This window comes from Nuphar pumila, chromosome 7 (assembly GCF_984573655.1).
Source record: "Nuphar pumila chromosome 7, dmNupPumi1.hap1.1, whole genome shotgun sequence".
Classification (NCBI taxonomy): Eukaryota; Viridiplantae; Streptophyta; class Magnoliopsida; order Nymphaeales; family Nymphaeaceae; genus Nuphar; species Nuphar pumila.
In genome coordinates, this window is record NC_143255.1 from 56,718,454 (window position 1) to 56,740,995 (window position 22,542).

Here is a 22,542-nt window from a genome sequence, read left to right on the forward strand (position 1 = left end):
ATGATTTTTCGATGGATCTTGAACAAAAATGAATGAATAAATTATAAAACTTGTGCATGATCAAATTCTCTCATGCTTATTGTTTCTTAGTCCTCGAGCAAACTGACCCTGAATAGAAAGCAAGAGACAAACTAAACAAAGCAAAAACCTAACTCACTTTCGTAGGAATCACAGTTGCATTTAGCGCATGCAACAAGCCCTTTAAACCCCTAGGTTACCCCAGTGGACGAGTAAGGTCTCGTGAGGGTTTACATTGATGCTACCCACAAACATCTCTGTTATGTATACATAAAGATTTCAACTTCACGAAGTATTAGGCAGTTAAGAAGTTTGTTTTCACAAATATTTCATGCCATTACACTTTCAAGACGTATTTAGAGTCTTTTACATGTCACCACATAGTAAAACTTTTTTTTTTACTTTTCTAAGAGAAACCATAATCATTTATGCTTTGTTATCAGAAAATCAAATATACACATGTCATTATTTATTTATCCTCACTTATATATTTTCTACACAGGTTTCTCAAAAATTATTTCTAAGCAGTGAACTTTATTTTTATGCTCTTAATTTTTTTTCTAGATTTTCAAATTTTCCACACTTTTTCTTTGTTTTTGTTGAGCACTATATCAAATTTTTAGTTTTTGTGACCCATATCATGAGCTTTGGGTCAGTGACTTCTAGGTCAGACGACCTTAGGGCACCAGATACAAAGTATCCCTCAGACTTAATTGCTCGAGTCGCTAGACCTTCTATTTTCATAGTTTTAGGTATAGCTTGCTTCTTGTCATATACAATGCCAACATCTATTAGACTCTCTATGAAGTCCATGTAATGAGCTTTTGAGCCGGTGACTCTCAAAATAGATGGCTTTAGGGCACCAGGTGTAAATACCCCTCAAGCTCTACTCGCTCGAACCAAATAGGTCATGGATATCATCTTAGACATAAAAGTGATTTCCTTCGCTATCCTTTTCGACATGGGAATCAAACACTTTAACTTGTGTATGAACCTAGCTACTGCGGAATACGAAGAGATCAACCAACTAAACATATGCTCCTTTTCACTTTTTGATCTTTTATTTTCAATGATGTTCATTTGCTTAGTTTTAAAAAATAAATTATGCATATTCATACTTGTGATTCAAAATAAACTCTAACATGCATCTATCGCCATTTCTTTAAAATTCACATAAATAACTATATTTTTATAGATTAGTGTCAGAAATTTCTTTTTGTGGAGCTTAACAATTGTCTAAAAACATTAGATTATGTAAAGCATTCATATAAGGTCAAACTCATTCCTTAAAAGCCCAATTTGTAAGAGTTTTCATTAATGTGCAGATAAATAGATATAAAAAGATTTGGGTGTAAAAACTACACCCTCTCCCATGCTTGAATGACAATGTCCTCAGTGGCACTCCCCTATGCTTACATGAAATTGGATGAATACACACTATGGAACAAAATATATACAAGAGACGGAGTAGAAGTCACTTGATTGGTGCTATGAAAGTTATCCTGTCACCTGTAACTCATAAATCATATTCAACAGAATGAAATGTATACATGATCTATCATAAATTCTTGTATTACTAAAATTACAACAACAGTATCAGTTGCCTCACATAAAGCGCTAAATTTTATGTTTTCAATCAGATGGATCTTTGGTGACCCTCTATGATCCATGAGATTAATGAACCGATGGTCATGCTCAATCTGGAGGTCTAAGGTATATGGTCCCATCTTTTGCCCTGTCTACTATGTTTCCTAAAAGTTGACCTCTCAAGACCCTGAAATGATTCTTTTTTATGTTGTGAACGAGATTAGTCCCTACATATATTTAAAAATCTTTTGGACACTTATGGGGATGCTTCTCGGATAATGAGCTATGGACCAAAGTATCATCCATGCATCTCTCCAACTATGATGAATCAGAATGCTTACATTGAGGATGAGTACCCTCCACATGGAAACATTCATCATTTCCTGTCGCTCTCATGAAAGTATCAAATATATTTATCCGCGATCGCTTATTGCTAAAAGAAACATCCATCTCTCCAGTACAATAGTCAATACACGCATTGTCAATGGTCAAGAGTGGTATGCCAAGAATGATGGGGGTCCGGTGAGCGACATCAGTACCTTCTATATCCAGAATGAGAAAATCAATAGGGAAATAAAAGTCCTCGACCTTGACTAACATATCTTTCAATATTCCTCAAAGAATCTTGGTAGACCTGTCAGCCAACTGCAAGATGGTCAAGATGGGTTTTAGCCCCTCGATCCCAAAGACGTCATACAATAAAGATGATAATATGTTCATATTTGCCCCAAGATCGAGCAAAGCATGCTCAATAGACATGTTCTCGATAACACAAGATATGATCAGTGCCTATATCCTTCAGTTTAGGTGGGGCTTGGTGTCAAAACATCGAGCTCACTTGTTCAGTCAGGAAGATCTTGTTGGGCAACAATTTTGATTTTCTTTTCTAGGTGCAAAGTTCTTTAAGGAACTTTTCATAGGCAGGTACCTGTTGGATGACATCAAGCAGCGAAAAGTTTATGTGAACATGCTTGAATATCTTGAGAATTTCTTGTATTTTTGCTCCCTGCTTGCCAACAAATTTTGGTCTTTAAAGCCTCAGAAAAGGGAGCCTTAGGTATTTATGATGTGGAAGGCTCAGATGGAGGAGCCCTCCCACTTTCTTGAGCTATCTCAATAGAGACCGACTGCTCAACAATTTGTCTCTCTCTTTCTTCTACAGTCTCCCTGGTTCTATAGAATTTCTTCCCGCTTCTGAGGATACTAATAGCCTAGACATGCTCATGGTGTGAGTCAGGCCCCTCGAGTTGACGACAGGCTGACTAGAAAGTGTCTCCTCACTTGTGTTGGAATAAGAATTGGGCATTGGTTTAGCGAAACTTTTCACCACCTGAGCTTGTTCCTAAACAAACTCAGGGTACTGCGGCACCGCAGGGCAGTCAAAGACATGGTATGCTGGGCTAACACACAACGCACACACATGCATGGCTGGTGAGGGATTTGACAACAACTGATCCAATTTCTAAGTCAGCATGTCAACCTTGTTTTGCAACTTAAGGTGTGTCCCTATCTTGAAAATCATAGCCTTCTTTGCTCCATCATGATCAGGTGCATCCCTCTCAAAATGTGAGGCCGAAGCGTGGTGCATCGAATTCTCGCTAAGGGTCTCAAACAAAACCCACACTTCATCCTCAATCTTCAACATAAAAGTGCCCTCACGTGCTGCATCAACCATCTGACAATTCTTCTCTTTTAGCCCACCGTAGAAGTACTGCACCAGTTACCAACGGGGCACCTGGTGATAGGGACACTTTAAGAGAAGATCTTTCATCCTTTCCCATATTTCATGGAATTGTTCTCCCTCAATTTGACAAAAACTGGTAATAGCCATTCATATTTGGTTTGTTTTACCAATTGAGAAGTATTTCTTAAGAAACTCTCGTTGCATCTGATCCCAAGCAATAATCTGAACTGTGTCCAAAGACTTAAGCTAGTGCTTGGATTTATCCTTGAGGGAGAGCGGGAACAACGTGACCCTTAATGCATCATCTTTAAAATTGTTGTTGCATCGTAGAGCAGATCTCAAGAAACTCATCGAAGTGACAGTATGGGTCTTTGTTGTTAAGGTTGTAAAAAGAGGGTAGTATTTGAATGACATTAGCTTTGATTTCAAATTGGTTTGTTCCTACATCAGGTCTCTTGATGCAGGAGGCGGAAGTATAAGCATTGGAAATAAAGTACTCCTTACAAGGATGGCTCAATTGCTAATCCTCAGCCATGAGGTCAGGTATGCGGTTTCTTAACGAGGGACTCAGGGTCCTTTAGAGTGTCCACAAGCTCGAGGTCAAGTGAGTGTCACCCTTGCATACACCTAAGGGTAGACCAGTGTAGCAACCATCCTAAAGAGGGGTTTTCTACTTACCTAACACAAAAACGTGATCAAACAACAAAAAAGTAAACTATGAGTATGGTACCAATCGTGCACAGTCACCTCCTAAGAAAAAACCTACTAGGTGGGCCATGCAGAAAAAGTAAACTGGTTTCTAGGGTTCACAAGTAATATGGTTCTAAAAATCCTAAATACAAAAGCAAACTAGCAGTCCTAGTTAATGAACAAGGAAAATAAACTAACAATCCTAAATATTATGCAGAAAAAAAACTAACAATCCAAAGTAAAACGAGAACACATAGAGGCAATAAAGTGAATACTCATTTCTTTCATCGTTCCCCGACAATGGTGCAAAAAATTTGGTGTAAGTTTTATGAAATAGATTTTTGAAAGATATTTTTAATAAAAACAGTTTATGCAAGATAGACACCAAATAATAAAAATAGGCTCACACTAAAGTGAGATCCGGGTCAAACTCAGTGAACGGGAGAAAACTTTTTATTCCATAGAAATCTACTCTTTATTGCCTTAAAAATAAAAATAAATAATTAACTAATCAACTGAGAGCACGACCTTCTGCGAAGGGCTTAAACGAATAATAATTAGTTATAAGCTTTTTACAAATTCAAATTAATAAAATAAACAACCCTAATCTAAAAGAAAAAGAAAAAGGGTCTTCAATGCTTGAGCTTCTAGTCCCTTTGATGCCTTTGCTTTACTTTAATTCAAGAGCTATTGCTATTTCTTTTTTATTTTCCTTGCATTCAATGTTTATGTTTCTCACACATTTTCTAAAAGGCCTTCTTAAGGGACCTCTTAGAGGATCGAAGGGCTTTTTGGGAACCTTAGAGGGCTCTTCGATGACTTGTTTAAGGGCTCACCACACGTCTAACCGCTTTCCTGCAAAACACAAACAAAAAACAAGACAACAAAAAAAAACTAGATAAAAATTTAATGTTAATTTAATCAAAAATCACAAAAACAAGAATCTAACTACCTATAACAAACTAACTATATGTAACAACTATGAACTAACATGTAACAAACTAATTCACTAAAAGACAAAATATAACAAACAAACTACCTAAACAATAATAAAGAAACTAATTAATGTAACAAACTAATAACGAATTAACTAAAATATAAAAACTAATAATAAACTAAATGAATCTAACAAGAACTATATGTGTACAATTTTTTAGAATTAATCAATAAAACTGGAAAATAAACTCATAAAGAATTAACTAAAACTATCTAGCCTAACTACTTAATTTAAGAAAATTAACTCTAAATACAAGCATCAGCTAATGTATGTTAAACTAACTAAACATGCAATATTAAAATCTAAGCTAACTAACATTCAATTAACATGAGGCAATGTAAGACTAAATTTAACTAATATCTAATCATGCTATACAGTGTAGCTAATAAACTAATAACACAGACTGAAATAAAATCACAGCTAACTAAACTATCCAATTTATCTACTTAATGAATTAAAAGAATAACACCAAAACTGGCTATTGCTATATTTTCTAAACTAACAAAACTACAAACATAAAACAAGAACTAAACGAATGTGCATTATTAAATTAAACTGACTGAATTGAAAATTTAAGCTAGAACAATGATGGAAATAATGTAAACTATGCTAATAAAAAAAAATGATAATTGATAAAAAGGATGATTCAATTATAATAATTTATTCTAATCTAACGTCTAATTAAATTTACTTGAACTGATCTAATTTATCTTGTTAAACTAACACTACACTAATCTAATTCCTACAAGAATAAAATTGGATGTGAATTGTAAAAGTAAAATAAAATTCACTATAGATATTTAATCGGCTGATAACCGAATCTATCAAAAAACGATAATCGGTAATTTTAAATACTAATTCTAATCTAATTAATAGATAAAAAATTCTGGAATTAAAAGAATAACTATCTAACTGATAAAAGGAAACAAAGATTAAATCTAAGTTATTCGGTTGACTGAAAATATAAAGGAATTAAAATGACTAATGTATTTTCTATCAATTTTTTTAGTTTAATGAAATAATGATTCAACGATAATTAAAACTAAACAAAACTAATCTAGTATGATAAAAATAACATGAATGTAATTTAATAAATAAAGAACTAACCTATTAATGAAACTAATAGGAAATAATCTAATCTATCTTACCAAGAAAAATAATAAAGAATTAACAATAACTACAAAACCCTAATTGCCTAACCTATATTAATTAATACTATAAAAAATAGAATATTTAAACCTAATTTTTAAATTAATCTAAACTAAATTTGACATAGATCTGACTTAAACTGAATTAAAATTCACTAAAATAAAAAATACTCTATGCTAAATCTATCAATTTGAATAAAATATTATTATTCTATACAAAAATAAAAAAAATGGCTAAACTAATTTAAGTTATTTTATTTTTTATTTTTATATTTTCAAATGTTAAAAATGAAACTCAACTAAAATATATGTAATGAATATGCAATAAATAAACGAAACTCTATCAATGATATGATGTATGTATTCTATGAAAAAAATAAAATGAATATAACTATGAAACTACAGAGAGACGGGGGAGAAGAAGTAAACCTCACAATTTACCTTCGACGAAGGGGTTGAGAAGAAGAATGTGGTCTTACCTTTGAGTTGCATGTGCCTTCGTCGATGGGGGTAAGAAGAACCGATGCTAGAATAGATTAGAAGCAAGAAGAACCAGAAGGAGAAAGAGGGAAAAAAAAGAAAGGAAAACCGGTTGAGAACGAGAAGGCGGAAGAGAAGAGAGACGGGAAAGACACATTTTTCTCTAAGGAAAGATATGTTCCATGGCTGAGAAAATACTATTTAAACTCTATATTAGGTCCGAAAATGTGTTTTCTAAAAGGCCCAATTAATTGTTAGAATTTTCAAAAAAATGCTTCCAAAAAAACATGTTTTCAAGAAAAATATACTTCTAAACAAATTAAAATTAATTAATACATGCCTAATCTAATTAGACTACACATTAAAAAATTCTAAACTAACTAAAACTCTAAAAAAATGTAGGGAAGGTTTTAAATATGTGATTTTTTCTTTATTTTCAATTTAAAATAGTTTCTCAAAAATGCTGATAAAAATGAGTTTTTAATACGATTTTTCGATGAATCATGCATAAAAATGGATGAATAAAATATAAAACTTTTGCATGATCACCCATTACGAATTTGTGCTACCTTTGGGAGGGTAGCGGTATAAATCTCGAGTGGCAAATGATGAATTCATCTATCTTCTTGATATTTTTATGGGAGCAAAGCATCCGAGTGGGTCTCCAGTCACTTGAAGCTTAGGAAGCTGGAGTTATCAATGTGTCCTAGGTGATAGGTCTCCAACTACTATAGTTAGTACATGATGCATCATAATTCTTATTATTCCTTGGTGGGAGCTATCTCTCTGCTATAGGCCACCCGCTTAGGACCCGGGGCAGTTAAACCTTCAAATTTTCTAAAATACATATCATAATAAATACTTGAAGTGTTCTCTTATATTGTGTTGTGTCCCTGATGTACCCAAGAAAACTATAACTAAGTGAAACAAAAATCTTCATAATCATATTTTTACCAATTAAGATACGTACACATGTTGCATTGTTTCCATTATACCAATTATTTTTATGTTATCTATATTAGAATAATGTGATGAGATATATGTTTTAATGTTATATAGTTCTTTACAATTTTGGTGTATATACCTACCAGACTTTCACAAGTGAAAGTCTGACCCTTTAAAGGAAATACAAGTGAGGAATCATGTGTTAAGCAGTCCAGGCTAGTATACGAGGTAGGGATGTTGAACTAGGACTTCTAAGTCGTTCTTATAATGTTTTTGTTAAAATTTCTAAGCTCTTGATTGTCTAAAACCTTGAATCACATATATTTTGGAATGATATTTATTTTTGCTCAAATTTGTCTTTTTTATTTACAAAAATTTAGATTACTTTGATTTGTTTAAAAAATGAAAAGGGGTTGAGATTCAGAATAAAATCTTTGTTGTTAGACATGGACCCAACCCCTATGGAGAAAGTTAGATCCAAACCTATGCGATTCACTCCATACCTGTAACCCGCTTGAGGATTGCTAACTTAGGTCAATCAAACAATTTATGTTGTGCTTTAGTTACAAATTTTGGGGCGTTATAACTTATCTTGTCGCTACTCAACTTTACATGGAAGAAGTAAGCACATCGAGATTGATGCGCATATTGCTCGAGAGAAGGTATACAAGAAAATTTTGTGTGTTCAACACTTGTCATCCAAGGATCAAATAACATATATTCTTACGAAGCCATTACCAGTCACTATGTTCAATTATTTTTAGAACAAGCTCAACGTTGTTTTATCACACATTTAGCTTGTGTGAGGCTGTTAAAGACATGAATTACCTATTAAAGCTAATCAAGCTAATATTGGCAATGAGAGCTCAAGGAAACATGAGCATGAAAGTGTCCAACTGCCATCAGTTTTAAAACGTGAATGCCGTGTTGTTTAAGGAACATCTTCTCATACAAGTTCTCACATTAGAGAAAGTCCTATTGTAATATAAACTCTGAGAGAAAGTTTTGTAAAAAATTATTTAGAGTCAATAGGAATTCTAAATATAACATGACTCATGAGAATGTCCTATTGAAAGGTGTAATTGATCATCCAACATTATATATATATATATATATATATACACACACACACACAAGCCTCCCTCTCTCTAGTTGCATGTACAGAAGAGAGAGACCATAGGCCCTTTCACTGTCGACGTAGATCCTAACAGATCGAACCACGTATATCGTGTGTGCATTGTGTGAGTGCATTCGAGTTTCTACATATCCACGAGATGGCTTACCTATTTTCTTTAAGACCATATGAGACTCTTATAAGGGGGATTTGTTGGAGTCTTTTGAGGAATTTCATAAAAATGAGAGGTTGCCTAGTAGATGGGTCAATCATTTCTCATCTTTATTCCAAAAGAACAAGACAATAGTGAAATCACTCAGTTTAGACAAAAATACCGTCCTAAAATTGCTCACTAAGACTCTATATATTAGACTCAAAAGGGTACTACCATCGGTCATTTTTCTAGTTCAATGTGCTTTCTTACCTGGTAGAAGATTGAACAATTGTATGGAGTTAGCACATAAGGTTATCCATTCCATTCATGCTTCCAAACAAAAGGCTTTTATCCTTAAAATTGTTCTTTGAAAGGAATTTAATTTAATTAAATGGTCTTCTATACTAAGACATTTAGAGCATTCCAAATTTGAAGAAAAATGGATAGCATGGGTAAGAGCAATACTTTCTTTGACTTCAATTGTTGTAAATATTAATGGTGAAAGGGGTAAATTTTTTACTCCATCTAGAGGTCTTAGACAAGGGAATCCACTGTCACCCCTCCTATTTATTTTGGCAATGCAGGGTTAGCCTATCTCTTTTTATGAATAAATCATGTGAGCAAGGTCTATTCAAGAACATTAAGTTCTCCGAGTTTTCAAATTTCTCATATTTTTTATTTACAGATGACATTATGATTTTTGGGGAGGCATCAAAGCAAAACTTCAGATCTCTATGGTTGATGCTAAGATATTTTTAGAAAGTGACAAGATTACATATAGATGGGGTGAAGAATCAGGTAATTACATTAAATGATGATAGTGGGGCTTTGAGAGAATTTGCTTCTTGTGTGTTCGAGTGTGAAAGAAGAAATTTAGCCATAAAGTATCTAGGTATCCCTATGCATCGGGGTGTGTCTAGAAACCATTATTGGGCAGGGGTGGAGGATATGGTGAATGAAAGGCTGGATATGTGGTCATCAAAACTAGAGTTAACAGAAGCTTCTTCGATAGGTGGGAAGCTCGGTTCCCAGAAACTCGCTTTGGAAGTGTGATACTCCTCGCTTCCGAAACTTGATGAGAACCTATCCTTCATGCTTCTCTTATTGATATAAACACGGTGAACATCGATCCATGATCCAAGATCCAAATGGATCTTAACACGCGTGGAAGCTTTCATGAAGATGAGTCCGAACATGACTTAGGGAAATAGGGTTTTCGGGACCTGTGCACTATGTTTCAACAGAGGCGGTCCAAAGGGAAGTTGTGCATGATTCATACACATTTCCAACAAATCTAAAATCACTGGATTCAGATCAGAGTTGTCTGTTCCATGGGCTCAAGATTGGGATGGACAAACACGACTATGACTGACTTTCGGACTCTGTAGACAGTCTGTTTGAAGGGATTTTTGGCCCATCAAACAGTAGAGTTTACAAAAACCACCAACTAATAAAACGTAGGTCAGATCAGACCTTTCCAACAAACCGTGATTTGGATTTTTCTGAGTTATCTATGAGTCTATACAAATTTTTGAATTCTGGAAATTGTATGAGATATTATCAAATGAATTAAATTTTCATCTATTTGAGAACAGTAAAAAGACTAATATTTTTTAGATACCTAAACGAGGATTCAGCTAGGACTATGAACACAAAAGTTTTAGATCTAGGTTTTATCTTTTCATAGAATAAAACAAATTGATTTTTTATGCAGGGAATCTCAAGATAATTAGAAAATATCGAACACCTTTAAGTATGTTCTGTAACAAACAGGTGACAATGGATTCCTGTCAGACAAAAATTTTATCATCACTTTTCAGGGATACAGAAGGTTGATTCATGTAATGGCTTCAACTACAAAGTTGTAGACGTTCATATTAGCTTTCTGAGAAGCTAAAGAACGCCAAAATTTGATCAGTATCGAGGCTGATACGATCATTTCTTTGGAAACGTTTTTGCTAACTTATAACAGAGATTCTCGTTTCTTGGAAGAAAATGAGTTTCGAAAACACACAATAATCCAAAAAACACTTTGAACAAAACAGTCAATCCTTAACATAAAATACCTCTAATCATGCATTTGAAATCAATAAATAACCCATTGCAACTTTCAAGCAATATGCTATGAGAGAAACAAACACATATGGTAAAATAATGAAAATGAAAGAACAAGTGAACCAGTCATTTTGTTATCCGGATGAAGATGACAATGAGATATCGTTGGGAAGCAGCCGACACCGTACTGAAACCCTATAAATTGTAGCTTGAACACCCAACAATGGCGAACCCAAGTACTTACACAGCAACACGTCAAGATCAATCTTCACCAAAGGGATTCTAAAAAAAACTCACAAACACGAGCTTTTCACCAACAAAAGAGCTTGATGTTGTCAGTAAGAAACTTGCCAAGGATTTTAGCAGCTTCATCGAGCCAAATCACATAAAATAGTAAACAGTAAACTTGTAAGGCACGATCCTGGATTTCCAACAATCTAAAGATCATGTAATTTGGATTGGTATCTAGAAAGATACGGTCAAAATACTGAGACTATCTTCACCCTTTAAACACTTCTTCTTCACCAAGAAAATTTTGAAATTTTCAAAATAAAAGTCACCTTCCCTTGGTTGACCTTCCTTGATTAATAGGCTTGGAGCTTGGAAAAGAGTCATATTAAAGAGGAAAATGACCTTACCAAGCATAATACAAGCCACGGTTTTGACTAAGCTATATTTGGCCAAGGGTCATTAAGTGACCAACAATCATATTGACTTGAACTAGTTAAGGTTGAAATTTGAATGAAGGCCAAGATGGTCCACTCCAAATGGTGCCAACTAGGGCTCTATTGAAATGGATCAAGATCCAGATCTAGATTGAGTAGCGAATTGGATCCTGTACAAAAATGCATTAGAAAAATGCAATTATGAAAAAATAAAAAACTACTCGCGTTCCCCATACACCCTCTAGTGCCACAAAAGAATCCTACAAGGCACCAAAACTATCTGAATCCGTAGAATCCGGCACCTAAAAAATAAAAATAAAAATAAAAATAAAAAAAATAAAAAAAAATAAAAAATAAAAACAAAAATAAATTTAATGTGATTCTGTAACACGACAAAATGAAATCGAAACATAAAATTATAATCTCTGAGAAAGATACAAAATATCTCAGATATTGCAGCACGATATTAAAAATGGATCTAGGTACGCAGAGATCCAATTGGACCTAGATGGTCCTACTCGATTGGATCTGCCATGGATCGCATCCTGGATCAGATCTTAAGAATTGGATTTGGATCCAATTCATCTTTAAAACTCAGATCTTCATGATGCTCTGCATCATTTCTCCCTGGGTTGAAAGGCTTCATCCTTGGAGCCTTGTTCTTCTCATGCGAAGCTCCATAATCCCTGCAAACATTCAAAATAAAATCAACGTAGAGTCTGCCCATAGGAAAAATAATTATATTATGCAATATAGACAACATCAGATATATACCTAAACCATTATGCATGCTCAACAAATATTATAAATTACTATCAGATATTAACACATTAACATTTTTATCATGCGAGCAAACATACTTGGGTTTTTACTCAAATATTCACATGGATTCTCACAATTATTTATGGTTTGACTAAAAACATGCAAATTAACATTCCTTGCACAATCTAATTCAGCCGAATTAGATTGAAACACAAAATTTTCCATGACTTGATATTTAATAATTTGACCATGTATCAAGGCTCTAACGATTGCAACAAAATTCAGATCAGTCATACATAAAAATTGTTTATGTATCATGCTAATCACAATATCAAACTTCACACACAGAGTTTTGCAATCATAAGACAATTCATTTTGAAAATAAGCAACATAATATAATAATAGAGCAAAATTACTATATGAATTTATCAAAAATACAAAAGCACAATTATCAACAAAATCCTGATGGTCACAAAAAAAATTTAGAGTTTTCATGTTTGTCATTTCCAATGTATTCGTCTCAGAATTTTTGAACAACTCAACAAGAGACATTTCATTTTGAACTTCTAAATTTTCAATTCCTAAAAGCTCCTTATCACACATCTCGATCGAATTTTCAATACTATGATAGGGCTTTTCAATTTTGACATTCTTATCGAAGATATATTCACTAATAAGGATTGAGAAGTCATTGTTGACAATAATGTGAGTCGCATCTTGAGGGAAAACCATTTCTTCTATGTGCGCATGAAATTTCTTGAAGACCGGATCATCAAGACTGACATCAGACTGGTCTTCTATAGGTTTGATTTCTCAAAGTAAAGAAATATGGGACATCTTATTATACATTTTCTCAAAAATTGGTTCATCAAGAATTTTGCACATATGAACACCCTCAATTTTAGGTGAGGGTTTCTTCTCGATTTTCTCATCGAATATCGGTCCACCAATCATTTCACAAAAAGGCTCCTCAGGAGGCTCCTTTGTGAAAATAACAAGGGTGTGATTAATTTCTTCACACTGGGACTCTTCTTCACTATCCCAATCCTTATTTTGCAATATAACTTCAAATCGTTGAGATCCTAAGTCAGAAGAAACATAACTTTCTTCATCCTCATAACTCACACACAAGATTTTCTTAAACCTAACCCTAAAATTATCAGATTTAAATAAGGTGGGGTTGGGTCGGGGACTAAAGGATGAGACAAGCGTACGAGGGCTCTGCCTCGATTCCCTCTACAAAAAAATTACATAATGGACCTTTAGATTTTGAGCACTAGACTCCCGACTGGATCTCCTAGGCGGATCCATCTTTCTACCCGCATACAAGTACTAATGTGGGTCAAACCCACGAACGAAGTCAGACCACCCATACGCCTTCAAAGATCGAAGCAGATCCGATCTGTGATGAAGCTCTTCCTCTAATTCCTGTTCACAAAGTCTAGATTTTATCCTTGTCATCCGTGTTTGTTCAGCGAGCAATTGACTTTGCAAAAACTTCATTTTCTTATCCCGTTCTCACTCAACTTTATCATCAGAGTCATAAGGAAGTGTTCTACGCATTCCTTGAGAAAGGCATTGACTTTGCTCAAATGGCTTCTCCCCCTCCTTGATAAAATCTTCTATTTTATGATAAAGATCATTGATTTGATGCCGCAAGGCTTGAGTTTTATCCCTAAGGTCACAAATGTCCTTTTCAGGGATATACTCGCTTTGACTCCTATATCTGGTTCGCTCAAACATGGTGTATGGATCCTAAAAAAAAAATTGACCTTCCACAACATCAGAAATTGTGTCGGATTAAGAAATACGCCAACTCGCTTTGATACCAAAATGATGTAGACTCGGTAAACACTGATCCAATATCCAAGCGAATCTTAACACGCATGGAAGCTTTCACGAAGAAGAGTCCGAACAGGACTCGAGGAATTAAGGTTTTTGGGACCTATACACTCTGTTTCGATAGAGGCGATCCAAAGGAAAGTTGTACGCGATTCACACACATTTTCAACGAATCTAAAATCACTGCATTCAGATCAAAGATTTCTGTTCCACGGGCTTAGTACTGGGACAGACAAACACTTCTATGACAGACTTCTGGACTTCATAGATAGTCTGTTCAAAGGGGTTTTTGACCCATCAGACAGTGAAGTTTGCAAAAAACACCAACTAAGAAAACGTAGGTCAGATCTAGACCTTTCCAATGAACTAATATTTGGATTTTTCTAAGTTTTCTATGAGATTCTACAAATTTTTGAATTCTGGAAATTGTATGAGATATTATCAAATAAATTAAATTTCTACCTATTCGACAACAGTAAAAAGATTAATATTTTTGAGACACCTAAACAAGGATTCAGATAGAACTTTGAACACAAAAGTTTTAGATCTAGGTTCTAGCTTTCCACAGAATCAAACAAATTGATTTTTCATGCAGGGAATCTCAAGATAATTAGAAAATACCGAACACCTCCAAGTATGTTCTGTAACAAACAGGTGACAGTGGATTCCTGTCAGACAAAAATCTTATCATCACTTTTCAAGGGTACATAAGGTCAATTCATGCAATGTCTTAAACTACAAAGTTGTAGATGTTTATTTTAGCTTTCTAAGAAGCTAAAGAACACCAAAAACTGACCAGTATCGAGGCCGATATGATCATTTCTTTGGAAATGGCTCTACTAACTTATAACAGAGATTCTTGTTTCTTGGAAGAAAATGATATTCGAAAATACACAATAATTCGGGAAACACTTTGAACAAAATAATCAATCTTTAGCATAAAATACCTCTAATCATGTATTTGAAATCAACAAATAACCTATTGCAACTTATAAGCAATATGCTATGAGAGAAACAAACACATATGATAATATAACAAAAATGAAAGAACAAGTGAACTAGCGATTTTGTTATCCAGATAAAGATGACAATGAGATGTCATTGGGAAGCAGCCAATACTGAATTGAAACCCTATGAACTGCAGCTTGAACACCCAGCAATGACGAACCCAAGTGCTTACACAACAACACATAAAGATCGATCTTCACCAAAGGGGTTCAAAAAAAAATCAGAAACTCTAGCTTTCCACCAGTAAAAGGGCTTGACGCTATCAGCAGAAAACTTGCTAGGGATTTTAGTGGATTAACTAAGTTGAATCACCCAAAATGGTAAACAGGAAACTTGTAGGGCACGATCTTAGGTTTCCAACATGCTAAAGATCATATAATTTAGACTTGTATCTAGAGAGATACAGTTAAAATTCTGAGACTATCTTTAACCTTCAAACACTTCTTCTCCACCAAGAAAATTTCAAAATTTCCAGAATAAAAGTCACCTTCCCTTGGTCGACCTCCCTTGATTAATAGGCTTGGAGCTTGGGGAAGAGACACATTAAAGAGGAAAATGGCCTTTCTAAGTATAGCACAACCCACGATTTTGACTAGGCTATATTTGGCAAAGGGTCATTAAGTGACAAACAACCATATTGACTTGGACTAATCAAGGCTGAAATTTGAATGAAGGCCAAGATGGTCCACTCTAAATGGTGCCAACTAGGACTCCATTGAAATGGATCGAGATCTGGATCCAGATCGAGCAGCGAATTGGATCCTGCACAAAAATGTATTAGAAAAATACAATTATGAAAAAATAAAAAAATACCCGCGTTCCCTATATACCCTCTAGTGCCACAAAAGAATCCTACTGGGCACCAGAACTATCCGGATCCGTAGAATCTGGCACCTAAAAAATAAAAAAAATAAAAATATAAATATAAATATAAATATAAATATAAATATAAATATAAATAAAAACAAATTTAATATGATTTTGTTACTTGATAAAATAGAATCAAAACTTAAAATTACAATCTCTGAGAAAGATACAAAATATCTTAGATATTGCAACACGATATTAAAAATGGATCTGGGTATGTGGAGATCCAATTGGATCTAGATGGTCTTGCTCGATTGGATCTGCCATGGATCGCATCCTAGATCGGATCTTAGGAATTGGATTTGGATCCAATTCATCTTCAAAACTTGGATCTTCAGGATGCTCTGCATCACTTATGCTTTCCACAAACTTCATTCATTCTTATTACATATTCTCTTACTATTTTTTAATGTTTTTTATGCATTTTTTCTGACTCTTCTCACTCACTTCCATGTGCTTTAGCTAAATTGGTAGTCATCATTTTTAGATTTTGTCAAAAATTTAATTCTTACACTAAAAAATCATGAAATTTAATATTAGTCACTTTTATTTTAGTTTTTATTTGTGTTTTATTTTGATTCTCATTCAATTCTTATATATATATTTTTTATTCCTCGCTTTTTGCTTCCTATATATTTTAAAATGCATCGCTTCTCGCTTCCGCTTCCCATATCATTTTCCGCTTCCGCTTCCTAGTTTGGCAACCTTGATCAAAACTATTCTTTTTTGTAGGCTGAATCACATTGGTAAAGCATGTATTGACCATAATTGCACAACACCTTATGACAATTTTCATGATACCTAAGAAGATGGCTAAAAGATTTTAAAAAACATTCCAAAAAAATTTATGGGCAAGTTAGAAGGAGGATACTTCTTGTAGTTTAGTGAATTGGCATACATTATCCTTGCCAATGAAAATTGGTGGCTTAAGCATTCAAGACCTTCACCACCTTGCCAACATGGATTTTATAGTCAAATGGTTGTGGGTGATATGCAAGGAAATGAGCATGGTGGCTAAATGCCTCAAAGAGAAGTATGATTTATTCGGGTGTCCATGGCAATGAGTTTAGGATAAAAGATGAAAAAATGAATCGGGTTTTTGAAAAGGCATCTCAGCAGCCTTACCAATTTTTTTTGAAATTCTCTAAAGTGGACTTGGATGATGGAGGCTCTACGAGATTTTGGTAGGATGTTTAGTTGGTGGAAAAACCCTCGAGGATTCATTTGTGTGGTAGCCATAACTAATTGTTTTGTTGCTACTATGTGGTGTGTTTTAATTTCCACACTTGATGATTATCATTCCTTCCCCACTCTCTCCCTAGTTGGCTTTTGGGAATATGAGAACAAAATCACATGGAGATTGTCCTCAGATGGTTGGTTTTTTGTGAAATCTTGTTATAGAGCACTTTGTCTTGACGCGATATGTTATCTCCCCAAAGGTGCTCTTTGGGGATGGGGTCTTCTAGCTAGTGGCTCTTTCTTTGTGTGCTTAATCTTGCACGACAAGGTAAAAACTGATTTGTTTTTTTAATAAACAAGCTTCCACCTCGCAAGCAAATGTCGAACATGCAGTTCAGATAAAGAGGCAACAATTAAACTTTTTAATAATTGAAAATCTATAAGATAATTTCAACTGTTTGTGTGGAGAAAGTTGGGTTGACCATTTGGACTATTGCACATTAGGAGACTTATTATTGGTGCAAAAAGTTCTCTAGAAATGACCAAAATAGGTCTTTGTAAAGCGTTGTTGGTTATTGATTGCATGAAAATTGGTTTGGCTCGAGAGTAACGAGAGGACATTTAATGGACGATACTAACAAATTGTAACACCCCAAAATTTAAAAGCCGAAAAACACGTAAAACTTTATTTTTGTACAACAAAAAAACAACCTTTTTGACTCGAGTTGAAAACCTCTGGCGGGTTACAAAATAATTGATAACAGTTAGACATAATAAAACTTATAAATGATTCAGCTCTAAAATCAAAGTATTCTCATTTCAAAACAAACCATAATGTCTTGTAAAAAATTAGTATAATCAAGTACTCAAAATACAGATCCAAAAAAAAAGAATGATTGGTTCTCAATGATGCCACAACTTTCGGATACAGCTATAATAGCTATTCAGTACATGTAATTTGTAAGGGATCAATGCTCACAAGCCCCCAGTAAAAATATAATAACATAACATAATTGCATAGTAACAGGCACACATGAAATGACATTTTTTCATGTAAATAAACAATGAGTAGTGCAGTCAATAACTGAAAACATAATAGTTTAATATCATATGCAATGATCATAACTGAAAACATAACAGTTTAATATCATATGCAATGATCATACTCATGTGTGATCATTTAATTCAAGCATGACTCGCCTGTGTAAGCGAAGCGATTACAATAGGCATGAATAACTTACAATTCTTTTATTTATATTTTTATTTCTTGGATGATGCATGTCATGCCTTACTTATATGCATAATACACTTTTGATTTCTCTTTCATAATACTTTGTGGGTACTAACACAAACAATATATGAATTAGAAGCTTGATCCAAGGGCTATATTCAATTAATTTGTAGCTTATTACCCTAGCCTTGCTCATCTTTTTTGGTTCTAGGTATATGACGATAGTGTCGATAGAGATCTCTCTCCAACCCAACCTGATATGTCAAAATTATTTTTAGTTGAAACAATCTCATTACCACCCTGTGGCATCAGTGGCAACTATCCCCTATCTTTGTAGCTGGAGAAGCAACCCTTTGTGCTTAACAATATTTCACAAAGCCAAAAGTACTTTTTACCTTTTTAATGTAAGCTCACATACATATTTTTAATTCTCTTGACATACATGCTTAAACATAATTAAAGTACACATGATTTCACATTAAACCATCATAAGGTTCTTGGCTACCTATTTGGATCACTTAACATATATCGGTCCATTGGATCGTGCACAAGGTCAAGAGCACCCATTTGGGCTCAAGCCTTCATAAAACAATAATTGCATAACATGTTTTTTGGTCTCTTAAAAACTACCAAGTTGTGTCTTCTTGAAAGACTCTCAGTCCTCCTATAGTATAGTAGCTATCACAATGGACTTGTTTAGGTTTTGTAGCTAGACAAGGACCTTAGTCTTCAACCCATCACAATACCCATTTATGTATTTCTTGGCAAGGGTTTCGTCTATGTTATAGAGGTGCAAACAATATTTCTCTAGGTGCCAAAACTTGGTAGTTTACTCAACGATCTGCATACCACCTTGCTTGAGATCTAAGAATTTTTGCATCTTATGATCTTTGGTGAAACATGAAAACCAGGTATCCATAAACACTTTAAAAAATTGCTCTCAGGTGAGTGTCTGCAATTCTTTTGGTGTGAACCAAACCTCTCATATGGTCTCCTACTAGCTCTTGGCATCCTCCTTCAATCAGTAGGAGTCATTTGTCCTTAGAGACCTCCAGTATCTTGAAGATCTCCCTGATCGCATAGATCCATTCCTTTGTTGTGTCAGGGTCCTCTTTTCTAGAGAATGATGGGGGGATCTAAATCCATGAACCACTTATAACTCGGTTCATGATTCCAATTGTTGTTTTTATCAAGATGTTCATTGTCATTACCATTATTACCACTGTTATTGATGAGGTACTGCCAAGTCTGTGTCAAGGTGCCAAGAGCTTATAACAAGAAAGCTCTCTGCACTGCCCACCCCTGAGGTGGTCGCCTAGCCATCTAGTATAATAAAGAATTTATTAGTTCACATAAATACTTGTGATGTCCCTATTTCAACATCTAGGTTCACATTCGCAAACTCTCAAACTTATAGTTCTAATAATCACAATTTTAATCAATTAACAAAATTGAACTTACTTACATAGCGATGTTGGTCCGCTAGGCTGTCACAAACCAGTATTTCCTTCTCATTTTGATATCAAAGCTGACTTTACCTAAGATAGTTTGGTATCCTCACTGAATCATGCCTTAGCTCTTATACCAATGTTGTAACACTCCAAGATTTAAACCCAAAAAAACACATAATTTTTTTTACAGTAATGAAAAAACAACTTTTTTGACTTTGGTTAAAAACCTAGGGCGGGTTATAGAACAATTGATAATAGTAAGATAGAATAACACTTATAAATTATTCAGCTTCAAAATCAGAGTATTCTCAATTCAAAACAAACCAAAATGTATGTACAAAATTAGTACAACAAAATACAAATCTAGGGAAAGGAGAATGAAAGGTTCTCGATGATGCCATAACTTCCCAATGTTGTTCCAGTAGCTATTTAGTATTTGCAATTTTTAAGGGGTCAATATCTATAAGCTCTCAATAGAAATACAATAACAGAACATAATTGCATAGTAGCATACATACATGAAATGTTGTTCTTTTTCATGTAAATAAGCAATTATCAGTGTAATCAATAACTGAAAACATAACAGTTCAATATCATATGCAATGATCATACTCATGCGTGATCATTTAATACCGTACACGACTTACCTGTGCAAACGAAGAGATTAAAATAGGTATGAGTAACTTACAATTCTTTTATTTATATTTATATTTCTTAGATGATGCATGTCATGCCTTACTTATATGCACAATACACTTTTTGTTTCTCTTTCACAATACTCTGTGGGTACTAATACGGATAATATCCAAATCAGAGGCCCAACCTAGGAGGTACATTCAATCAATTTGTAGCTTATTATCCTAGCCTTGCTCATCTTTTTTGTTTTTAGGTATAGTATAACAGTGTCAAGAGAGAGATCTCATCACTCCAACCTGATATATCATAATTATTTTTAACTAAAACAATCCCACTACCACTCCACGACATCAGTGGTAGCTATCCCATATCTCCATGGTTGGGTAAGCAACCCTTCATGTTTAACAATATTTCACAAAACCAAAAGTACCGCTTATCCTCTCATTGTAAGCTCATATACATGCTTAAACATAATTAAAGAACACACAATTTTACATTAAACTATCATAAGGTTCTTGGCCACTCATTTAGGGCACTTAACACATATTAGTCCACTTGATTGTGCACAGGGTCAGGAGCACCCGTTTGGGATCAAGCCTTCATAAAACAGTAATTATATAACATGTTTTTTATCATGAACATTATGTAATACAAGCATACATCATTCGATATGCATTTCATCATTCAATACACATTCAATCATAAGCATAAACAACATGTTAACATGCATCATAAATCCATATTGTACTTATGCATAAAAACTCCCGTTGTTCATTCATATACATACATGAGTTTGCGTAAACATTCTAGAACATGCATTTTCAAAAAGCATAGACCATTTATATGCATTTATTCGTTAAACTCTAAAATATGCCTGTATGTGCATGATCATAAATTTCAAAGTTGATGTTTGTGAATATACTTGTAAAACTTGAACATATATGTATTTAAAACATATTTGAAATACACATATATGCATGATTTCAAACTCTCAAAACATAAACATACACTTACTCATAAAAATCTAATATTTTCGTAAATATATATTTCTTGTAAAGCATGCAATGGGAACAATTTTCAAAACTATATATATATATATATATATATATATATATATATATATATATATATATATTTAAAACTACGTAGATACAAAAATCAAATATTTCAAATAAACTAAAACTACACATGTACATTATTTACCGTAAACCTACCTTGTAGTGCATAGAGAGAGTGTCAAGAAGAATGAGAGGTGAAGTGGGTGCCAACTGGGCACACCGGTGGTAGTGCCAGTGACTTCTGCACCAAAAGGGAGGGTAGCCACTGTGAACCACCATGGAATAGAGAGAGAAAGAGGTTATGTGAGTGAGAGTGAAAGGTGTAGGAGGTATTTATAGGGGAGAGAGGGAGTAGGAAATAGGGGGTAGGGTACATGGTCATAGGTAGGGGGCTATAGGGTGGCATGATGAGAGGTGAGAGGTGACTTTTGGGGTTGGGTTGGATCTATTTAGATCCAACCCCAACTTTGGGTATTGGGTTTGGATTTGGTTTTAAATCCAAATTCAATCCTACTTAGATAACAATATATATATTTATATAAAATATAATATAAAGACATATATATAGGTAATTTAATTAGATCCATTTATGTCCAAGTGGACCCAAATCTTAACCAAATAAGTAGGATCCATATGAGCCTTAGGTGGATCCACCCAAAACTTACTATACACTAGTGATATCCATTTGGATGTCAAACAAATCTAAATCTAGTTTTCTTAAGTAGGATCCATTTAGGTGCTAGGTGAATCAAACAAACTTTAATGGGATCCATTTGGGTTTCAAATGGATCCAAAAAGTCTTTCTTACTTAGTGGAATCCAATTGTGTCTTTAAGTAGGTCCAATATATTTTTTTCTTAGTGGGATCCATTTGGGTCTCTAAGTAGATCCAATAATTTATTTTCTTAGTGGGATCCATTTTGGTCTCCAAATGAATCTAAAATACTTTCTGCATTAGAGGGGATCCATTTG